The sequence below is a fragment of the Pangasianodon hypophthalmus genome, chromosome 22, assembly GCF_027358585.1.
Source record: "Pangasianodon hypophthalmus isolate fPanHyp1 chromosome 22, fPanHyp1.pri, whole genome shotgun sequence".
NCBI classification, from domain to species: Eukaryota; Metazoa; Chordata; class Actinopteri; order Siluriformes; family Pangasiidae; genus Pangasianodon; species Pangasianodon hypophthalmus.
Genome location: NC_069731.1, coordinates 15351658 through 15363267, shown reverse-complemented (window position 1 = coordinate 15363267; position 11610 = coordinate 15351658).

Here is an 11610-nt window from a genome sequence, read left to right as displayed (position 1 = left end):
AAGCACCGAACTCCCAACTGCTCCCCGGGCGCCGCAGCAAAAAAAGGCTGCTCCGTGTGTGTGTTCACAGTGTGTGCGCACTTGGATGGGTTAAATGCAGAGCACAAATTCCGAGTGTTGGTCACCATACTTGGCCACAAGTCACTTCACATCACTTCACTAAAAAGTGTGAACTTTTTCGCATGCTTAAGGTGTTTGTCTCAACAGCACCACCGATGATCCTAAGAAGGGCTGATTTCTTTCTAGAATAGACTGTAGACTCGTGCAGAGTATCAGTGAAAGTTGTGTCAGGTGATTACGCAGAGTAAAATGTCCTCTAGATTTGATCTCCATTTGGGCTGACACATCTGTAGCATGTCATTAGCAGTGATTGAAAAGTTGAGGGAACAATAAATAAGAACTAGATGGCTCATTTACTCTATCTAATGTTTTTTTTTCCCCCCAAAATGTGTTTGAAGGAGAAACTAAAGGTAAATAGACAAATTACAAATACAAACAACAAATTCAATTAAATGTGGAGTTCCCTATCTGATGGTGTGGTCAGTAACACAGAAGCACTACAGGGGACTGTCCTGTCTCCATTTCTGTTCACTCTGTACACCTCAGACTTCCAGTATAACTCTGAATCATGCCACCTGCAGAAGTTCTCTGATGACTCTGCAGTGGTAGGGTGTATTAGAGATGGGCAGGCGTTGGAGAACATAGAACTGGTGGATAACTTTGTGGAATGGTGCAGCAGGAATCATCTGCACCTAAATATAAACAAGACCAAGGAGATGGTAGTGGATTTTAGAAGGACGAGAACTGCGACCAAGCCCATAAACATCATGGTTGAGGAGGTTGGAATTGTCGAGCACTACAAGTACTTGAACAACAGACTGGACTGGAGGACCAACACAGACACTGTGTACAAGAAGGTGATGAGCAGACTCTATTTTCTGAGGAAGCTCAAATCTTTCAGTGCTGGAGATCATCTACCAGTCTGTGGTCACGAGCTCCATCTACTATGCTGTGGTCTGCTGGGGGAGCAGCATCAGCATCAGAGACGCCAGCAGGATCAATAAACTCATTCGTAAGGCTGAAACTATCATTGGACAAAACCTGAGAGACGTCTGAGTCAGTGAGAAGAAGGAGTACACTGAACAAACTGCTCTCCATCATGGGCAATCCATCTCACCCCCTTCATGACACACTACAAAGACAGCAGAGCTCATTTTCCAATACACTCATTCAGCTCCGCTGACGTAAAGAACATTTTAGGAAATCATTCTTACCTTTCACCATAACACTATACAACAACTCATCTCTGTGTAATAGGTGAACACACTACTGCACAACCTGTATATATTGTATATGTCGTATTGTATTGTATATTGTATATTGTATATGTTGTATTGTATATTGTATATTGTATATGTTGTATATATTATTCATTTTCGCACACTTGTTTTTATTACTCCTTTTTTCTTTTATTTATTACTATTACTCTTTTTGATGTTGTACATATCTTTATTCAATATTCAGTGTGTTTTTTGTAGATTTGCAATTCTGCTCTTAATTTTAGTGTTATTCTTTATGCTGCTGTAACATAACAGTTTCCTTCATGGGATCAATAAAGTCTATCTATCTATCTATCTATCTATCTATCTATCTATGAAAATCAATTATGCAAAAGAATAAATGGTAATAAATGAATGATAAGTTTAGGTGTTTTTTTGGTTTTTATTATGTTTGGTATATGGAGGAAACACTGCATGAAACCCAGTAGAGCAATACAGACTTAAAAATCAGAAATAACCAATGCAGCTGCTGATCTGCCTTTATAAGTGTGTATTAGTTTGCCCCACATCATTCTTATTAGGCCACTGACTCACTTTCATTGCTGAGCAATTGGTAGATATTAGATTTTAGACCTCCCATCTAATATCACAAATATCTGTCAGCAGGTATAATAATTGTTCAATCCAATATGGTGGTTGAGCTTTTGCTCTATCATCTGGAGATCTCAAGTTTGTATCCCAGTGATGCCACAGCCATCTGTGGCCGGGAGCCCAAGAGAGCAAAACTGGCCATGCTCTCAGGGAGGGAGGGATGGCATACTCTCTGTCCCCTATCAATCACAGAGATACTTGCCAATCATGGGCATCTGTGAGCTTATGCATGCAGAAGTGGGTGGATAGCGCTTTCTTCTGACTTTTTTTACGCTGCCCCCTGACATTGTATGAACAGCAGTTCGAAAGATGCAGTCGGATGGCTTCATGTAATTTGGAAGAGGGATGTGATAGCCTTCACCCTTCCTGCTTGGTAGTTGTTGTGAGATAGGGGAGAGATGCTTGATGGGTGGGAATTGGCCATGACTAAATTAAGGGGAAAATTGGGACCCCAAAAAAGAAAAAAAAAAATTATTAAAAAATAAAAACAGTTGCCACGCACAGAAAAAAGGCTACAGAAATGAAGCAGCTCAAACTGTGTAAGGGTTATCTGATGAAGCCATCCTTGAAAATTTAGTTTCGAAATATAAGTGTTGCATAATTTCCTTAATCCACATTTTAGGTTGGAGCCTATGCCTATTTCCAGTTTAAGTCATATTCCAGCCAGAAGAGTGGTATTACATTACATTGCATTATCTTACATTTTTATTGTCTGAATGATTAATTATTACAGTGAGGGGAAATAAGTATTATGATACTTTTGTTTTTGTTATTTAATATACTTTGAGTGGATATATCCACTTCAGATTTACATAATGTCTTTTGGGTTTTTACTTAGAATATGAACACACAAGTATGTATTCATAAGCATAAACAAATATATGTTTAAAAAATAAAATTGATAGAGAAAAAAGTATTCGGACACCACAAATCACCACCAAAATGAACCAGAATGGTGTGAAAATCTAATTACTTATTACTATAGATGTTGCAAAGCTGATGTTGATGTTGGCAATAAATAGCTGTATTGGCAATTGTGGTTCAATTTTGGCCCATTTCTCCTAGCAAATCTTTTTCAATTCGCCAAGCTTATGTCGTTGTCTTACTGAAACGTCTGTCTTCTCGTCAGATTCAGTTTCTTGGCCAATTAGATTAACAGCCGTGGTTCATTGCTCCATTCATGATTCCTTCAATGACGTGTAATGCCCCAGTGGTGTTTGTCCCATATCATGATGCTCCCACCTCTGTATGTCACTGTAGGTATAGCATACTTGGGATCATACTGGCAGCCCTTCTCTTTCTTCAAATAAGCTGAATTATGAGCTGAATTATTGCCAAAGAGTTCTATTTTTGTTTTGTGTATAAATTGTATATTGTTCCAAATGATCCTGGTTTGTCTAAATGCTTTTAGGATTGATGTTCTTCTTTTTAAGTAGAGAGGTTTTACATGAGGTGTAGGAACAGAGATGATTACAACACAGTTCTTTGCTTATTGTTCTCTGTGTAACTGCTGTTGCTGCTTTCAGCTTGTCCTGCAACTTTTTTCTGCTGGCTTCTCCCAAACCTTCCTTATTATATATAATATTATATATATATAATATTGTTCTGTATTATTAGTCTGAGAGTGTGTTGTGAAATCTTGTGTGGCACACCTGTGCAGGGATGAGCAGTTGTATTTCTGTGAACTGTCCACCTGCATATTTTTAACTAATTTCACGAATGTTTAAGGTCTTTGCTCTTAAACGGGTCCTTAAACAATGTTTAAGGTCTTTGCTCTTAAACGGGTCCCTGGAGGACTAGTGGTTAGGCTCGAGTGCTCTCATCGCTGCTGCCTGGGTTCAATCACTGGCCAGGGAACCAATCCCAGCCACTGGGGCTGCATGCAACAATGCGCTCTCAGTGCCGGTTCGAAGCCTGGATAAAATTGGGGAGGGTTGCGTAAGGAAGGGAATCCGGTGTAAAAACTGTGCCAAATCAAATACATGGAACAGTGATCTGCTGTGGCAACCCCTAATGGGAGCAGCCAAAAGAAGAACAACAACAAGGTCTTTGCTCTTTGCTATGGCTGTATAGCATTTTCCATTCAAATCTAGTTTAATAATAAACTGTCCCTGAGAAATTTAGGAAGCTCCTTGCTCCATCCCAGTAGTTTAATCATCAAACACTAAATGTGAACGTTTTTTTTTTTTTTTTTTTTTAAAGAGGTGGGGTTTTATAGAGCTGTATCTCTGAGAGAAATGAGAAATCAGTTCATTTAAACAGTTCATTAATCTGCAATGACAGCAAAGTCATTGCCAAGAAAAGGTTTCATCTGCAGTCGTGACTGCAAGTCTGGGTGCTTTCAGAAAAATCATAAGGGCCATCAGACAGTGATGGCAAAAATAATAAAGAAAAGAAAAAAAGGGGAGGGGCAAAAATGAAATTAATAATGGAGAAAAGTGGGATGTGTCTTGCCTAAAGAAAATGATAAAGGAACAAAAAGGAAATGATTTTAAAAAAGTGTTTGAGAAAGTGTTTGACTATAATTCTCTCCCAAAAACGTCTCTAAAATGAGGAACGCTAGCAAATTTCTCAAACAGAAAAATGTTTGGACTAAAGTTTTTTACTGTGAACATCTGTGTTTATAAAGCAGTCAATGGGGTGGAAAGTGTGTGTAAATTGTATGCATTGTCACTCAAACAGTTTTCCTGTTTGTGCCTCAAAAACCGAACTCAAGTTTAGGGGTTGAAATCATAGTTTTAAAAAAATAAGAACAATTTTCACTTATTACAAAAATAGACCAATCAAACACTAATAGCCTGCTTCTCCTACCTCTATGGGCAGAAGTGACAGTGAATAAATACATTCATAATGTCTGTGCTACATATTACTACTTATACCACAGTGTGGTTGTATGCTTGAATCTGATTGGTCAGAATGTGTGCATTACTTTCATGTACAGCTCGGAAAGTAGTTCTGAATAACATGAACGATAGAGTCATATCGATGAGCTCGTTCTAATAGGTTATTGTTTCTATACTAACAGCTCATATACAGGGACTTGTACCACAGACGCTAACAGAGTAAAACTTATAATGGTTGATGTGGTGATGTTTTTGTTAGGAGACATTTGTTTAACATTTGTGGAAGGAATCTGATTTGTAAGTGCTTTGTAACAGTCGAAATTTCCCAGCTCAGGAGTTTATGCTTTCCGTTTTTTTTAGTAAAATAACTAGAGAGAGAGAGAGAGAGAGAGAGAGAGAAAAGAGAGAGGCTGGTGAGGGAATGACTGTTTATTGTGCCTATAATGTAGATGAGAACAGGAACTAACTTGTCTCTCAGACATTCAATTAAAACATTAACATTAAATATAACTAAAACCTTTAAAATTTGTGACATGTCGTTCATTCATTAATAAATAAAACACTGTAACTGTTGACAAATTGCTGTGATATAAGCAGAAAAACACACTCCATACTACATTGTTATATGAAATTAATGCACTTGTGGGGGTGGGGAGGCTTAGTGGCACTCTGCTTGCGCGTTGTGCCACATCATACCCCCCCCCCCGGTGTGCATTATTTTCATAAAACAGCATGGTCTGGAGTGTGTTATTCCTTACATAATGCTTATATTCTTCTTAAAGCTGCCTGGAACATGTCATGTTTTTGTAAAGTTATGTTGCATTAAAAAATCCCTAATATTTCATTATGCTAGCAGTTTATTCTACATTTATGCAGCAATATAATAAAACAATCCAATAATAATTTGTTATACATCTCACTGCTTCTACACTTTAAATGAATTTTCTCCCATTTATTCTTAATCTGGCTGTGTGAACAGCAGTGCTTACAGAGCTGCAGCGCCACCTAGTGGACCACAGTACAATGAGATTTTACTGTTCACTGTTTCATTTTGCTAGAAGACAAAATATTCCATGATAAATTCCTAAATTAACTTAGGGAAGGAGGCTTGACATGGTACTGAATGCAGCTTTTAGAGGGTGAGACTTTACTCTCTTATCAGTAGTCCAATACAGTATAAAATATGCACAACCTTAAAATAAATTTAAAAGTAAAACTTGGGAGTAACAGAAACTGATGTATGGAACACCTAAAGTGTGTGTGTGTGTGTGTGTGTGTGTGTGTGTGAAGAGCTTAAAGCCTTTTAGTCAGACATATGAGCATGTATTTAACAGATCTTGGAAGCTGACTAAAGTATTTGAATATACAGTATTTCAATGCTATACACATTGCATTAAATACATTATATTAAAATAATTTATATTTGAATTATATACACATTACATTAAATACAATGCTGTTTTTCTCTGTTCTCTGCCAATTTTTTAAATTGGTTTTGGCCTAGCTATGGGTACGATTTGTCTTTAAAAATATATAATTCAAAATTATGGGTAAAGAATTTGGGAAAAATCAGAACCCTAAATACAAATAAAAAAAAATTAAAATCTACAAAATTCAGATTCTACATAAAAATAGTGAAAATCAAAATAGAGAGTCAAAACAGAAGAAAATCATAATGAGGTAAGTGCATCAATGATTGCCAGCAATCTAACATTTGCTTAGCCTAAGTACGTAGAACATCACCTAAATGCTCATGCTACACATCGAGTGTTTAACATCACAGTAGAAAACTAGTTATTTGACTAGAACAGAAAAAAAACGTTTTTATTTGTGTGACCACTCTGAAATTTCCCACTTTACTCTGGGAATCCTGGATGCTTCACCTTTGTGTTTTTAAGATTTATATTCAGGGTTCTAATTTTTTTTTTTAATCTCCATAATTTCTTCATGATTTCAGATTATACATTATTAAATGCAAATATTACTCCTAACAAGTTCAAAACAAAGAAAACAACATCGATATTGATATTAAGGTTGATATTGATATTATTTAATACATTGATAAGTATATTATACACACCACATAAAATGTTATTTAATGTGACATACTGTATTTAATATAATATAATATAATATAATATAATATAATATAATATAATATAATATAATATAATATAATATAATTATGAGAATTAACTTATTTTAGCCAACTAACTAGCTTCTACAGCCTTCACGGCACGAGCACTCAGAGCTGTTCTCATTTTCATATATAGATTCAACGACATAGCCATATTTCCATATTTAATCTCTATATAAAATTTCTTTTTTCTGTTTCGAGTTATTAGTGTCATCCTTATGAAAACTACATTCCCATTCTCCTGATCCTTAATAGAAAAATCTTTTATTCTCTGACCACTGATTTTTTTAAAGGCATATTGATTTTTCAATGACTTATCTGTATGTGTGGGTGATAACATTCAGACTGCAACTGCAGTTTCTCCTCTAGTTTTTTAAAGTGACTTTTCCATCACTTAAAATAAATAATCTCTCCATTTTCCCTCTGGGACAGACTTTAAACCCTGAAGTTCAGCTTTATGTTATTGAGGTTTGTACTGTAAGGATTTAACCAAGAGATAATGTAATTGGTGTCCAGCTGGTAAGATCAAATCAGTGGGTCTCTCTCTCTCTCGCTCTCTCTCTCTCTCACTCTCTCTCTCTCTATCTATCTATCTATATACACACACACACACACACACACACACACACATACATACATACATACATACATACATACAGAGAGAGAGAGCGAGAGAGAGAGAGAGAGAGAGAGAGTTTCCCATGATTTTATAATGGAACATATTTAATTTATTTTATTTAAATATTAACATTATGTGCAGACAATGAAGTCAAAAACTCACTTTTCAGTCTAGCTGTAAGATCTCTTGAATCAAATATCTAATAATAACCAAACTGAAAAGTCCAGAGTGTCCTGTACAGACTGAATAGAGCACTGGGACATTATTTTATTAGCTTAATGAGGTTTTAAATACAGCTTGTGCATAGAGCTGGTTGTCACAGTCATGATACCTTATACCAAAATGACATGAAATTATTACTGCAATTATAATAAAAAATATATGCGAAGAATGGAAAAAACTCAAAGAATATAAATGAAATCATTTATCAAAATGATACCATGCTTGAGTAGTGGAATTTTAAAATAAAATTAAAATAATAAATCAACTAAATTGAAAACAATTTGTCAAAGTAATGTTATACGAAAAAGTTTAAATTTATAATGTAGCCACTGAAAAACTTTAATTACTACAAAAAAATACATTCATGCAGTTTATAGTGTGCACACATGTGTGTGTGTGTGTGTGTGTGTGTGTGTGTGTGTGTGTGTGTCCATACTCACATACACTACCAGTCAAAACATTTTGAATGGTGTCTTTGAAAGGTGCCTAATTACAGTGATAATGATTTTGTCCTTCTCTGATGAAATTAGATCTTCTTTCAATAAAACACAAGTCATTTCTAATATTTCTCAATGCACTAAACATTTAATAATAAACATTATGTATAATCAATTCACTTATACATACTCCTGGGCTAGATTTTCCAAAGTTGAGGGTATTTACAATGAGGTCAATTAAACAAAAATTCTAAAATATAGGGTGTTCTATAGAACAACACCAACACACAGACAGTTTCTACACATGAACACATGACAAGCATCCTCATAACGAGTGTGACAAACATCACCACAATGACACTTATGCTAAAGAAGACTCTGAGGACGTCCATACTTGAAGAAAGTGATTAAACAAAACATTGAAACTCTGCCCACTCTTTAATTACTAACTTTATTTCAATACACACTCATGACTGTTAAATCTATAACAGATAAAAAAAAATCACACTTCAAAATATTTCTTATAAAAAACAGAAAAACTCATTTCACTTCAAATCTCTTGCAGCCAGAGGGAAGGAAGATAGATGATCTCTGCCCTAATAGCTTATTATAATTTTTTTTAAATAGTAACCCAGGGTGTACCAGGTATAAGTGCTATATCAACTAACCACATTTTCCCTTACATTTCATCCTCCATTTCCTGTCAGTGTCTCTCAGGTGATATAGAGGGAGGGCTTGAACCCCCTATTAGATTTTGCTCTTATTTATTTAAATGATGATTTCTTTGTTATTTGGCCTCCACTGTGAGCACTTCCTGTTTGAACAATAATAATTTTTAGGGTGAAAGGGTGAAATGTGAAAGTTAGTGTAACTCATACATGCTTTATCCAAGATTAACCCTGGCCACTTAATGGAGAGGATGGAGAGAAATGCTGGTGAAGGCAGCATTCAACAATTATTTCAGACTAGAACGTTCCCTAAGGCTTTAAAATTGAGAGTGACATTAAAGGTAAATGCATTTTCATAAATAGTGTGCAGCAAGTTCAGAGCAATTCTTCCAGAAGAGAGAATATTTTCATTTCCTAATGACCATAAATATACACACACACACACACACACACACACACACACACATATATATATATATATATATATATATATATATATATATATATATATATATATATATGTATATATATATATATATCTGATTTTTAAATTTTTTATGAGTTAGTATATATAATATATAAGCTGCTTTTGCTCTAAGTAAGGAATAATCCATGCCAGATGTGGTGTGAGTCACCCCAGTGCGAAGTGGAAGGCTGTTTATCACCCATTTTAAACATTTATACTTACATTTAATGTTAAGAAGCATCCATGAGACAAGTTAGTTCCTGTTATCTCTAATGTTACAGCAGTTACAAACAGTCATTCCCTCACTGGCCTCTCATTTTTTCTCTCTTGATGACAAAAAAAAAAAAAAAAACAGAAAGCACAAACTCATCTGTCCTGAAGACTTTCCCATGGCAGAAATCTTGCTGGCTGTAACAACGCACTGACACTGGAGACTCCTTCCATAAATGTTGAATAAGTTCTCCTAACAAAAAGCTCTAACATGTTAATGACGTCTTTCTTTTGTCTTTTTTAAGTCTGTTTTTTATTATTAGGCTTAGATTATGTGGCGTATCCACCACTCAAGTCCCTGTGAATGAGTTGTTACTATAGAAATGCTATTGCATTAGAACGAGTGCATTAATATAAACTACTATCAGAGTCATGCTGTTATAGAAAATTAATCCACACCTTCTGACCATTCAGATTCGAGAATTCAACAGTGCCGTGGTATAAAGTGGTGCAGTGTATGCTGTCCATACCCGGTTTAAAATTCTATTCAGTTTAAAATTTGCTTTCTTAGAGGGACAGAACGCACTGAAGCCCTTGATCTACAAAGCACAATTTCATTTTCTCAGTACTGAAAGCTTACACTCTTCTTCTCATCATGCCTAAAAGAAGGATGGAATCACATGGATGAGTATGTCCATGACCTCTGACTGACCTTTAATGAGTGTTGAGATTTACGAAGCCTTTCATCATAAGACGCAATCAGAAAGACACTTGAAATGAGACACAAAAACAGAAGTGTGGTGTCTCTCCATACAAGTATACATATTTTGAATTTGTTCATAATTAAACATGAATGAAAACCTGAAACTCAGAGAGGGGTGTTCGCGTGTGTGTTCATGTGGGTGTGTTTTTATATCTTAGATATGGGAATATCTGACAGTTTTGACCTTGTGGGGACATTTGGCTGATCCCCATTATTTATTTATTTATTAACAAAAAACTGGATCTTTTATTTAAACTAAATTTAAACTTAACTAAAAGAGCCAAAACGTTTCCTTATGGTTATTGAGGTTAAGGTTAGGTTTAGATTTATTATATCAGTGGAAAGTCCTCACAAAGATAGTAAGACAAATGTGTGTGTGTGTGTGTGTGTGTGTGTGTGTGTGTGTGTGTTAAAGTGAATGGTTGGGATAAAGAGAATATGTGATAAAGAGTGATGAATAAAAGAATGTGGTGAGTAAATTATGCAGTTGCGAGTGTGTGTTCCAGTTTAAGTGGTGTGAAATGGGTTTCATGCAGCAACACAAAACTCAGAAGCTAGAAACTCAGAAACTGACATCTCATTAGCAATGAGCCGCAATAAACAAACACACACACACACAAAAAACTAAAATCAGTCAATTAAATGAATGAATTCATAATTTCCTGGATGCCATAGGTCAGCTTCAGAGGCTTTACCGCGTGTCAGTTTGTATATTTTCAATCCACACATAATCAAGCACAACACTCTGTTTACTTCATTATGCTGCCAGAAATATAGCTAATTAACTTAATACAGTTTAATTACACTGGTACATTTTTAATTAAATGATTATTTTTGCGTTCAGGTCTTTATTACAGTGTGTTTGCACCGTGTGTGAATCCAGCCTGAATTGCCCACACACTTCACACTTTGTTTTGGAGATAATTTCATTAAGAGGTGTGTTATGGATTTTTACTTTATACTTTCTATATAATTTTTACTAATATTTCATACTAAAGTGTGACTTCTCAGTGTTTCCTGTTTAAATATACTGACAGAACTGTAAACTGAATCGATTATTCAGGGGTCTGTGCCTATTTTTGATTACTGATTGTTAAAGGGTTTGAATAACAAAATGTATGATCGTTCAAAAGGTCTTTGTAGGCCTGCTGCTTGTAATACTAACTACTAACATCTGCACTGAAAATCAAACAGGTAATCTGAACAAAATAACAACAACAACAACAAAAAAACGTCTTTTTAGTGCTAAAATTTGAAGCTACAAGTTGATTTGCAGTTGTGATTATTTTCTGGTTAAAACACGGATCACAGTTG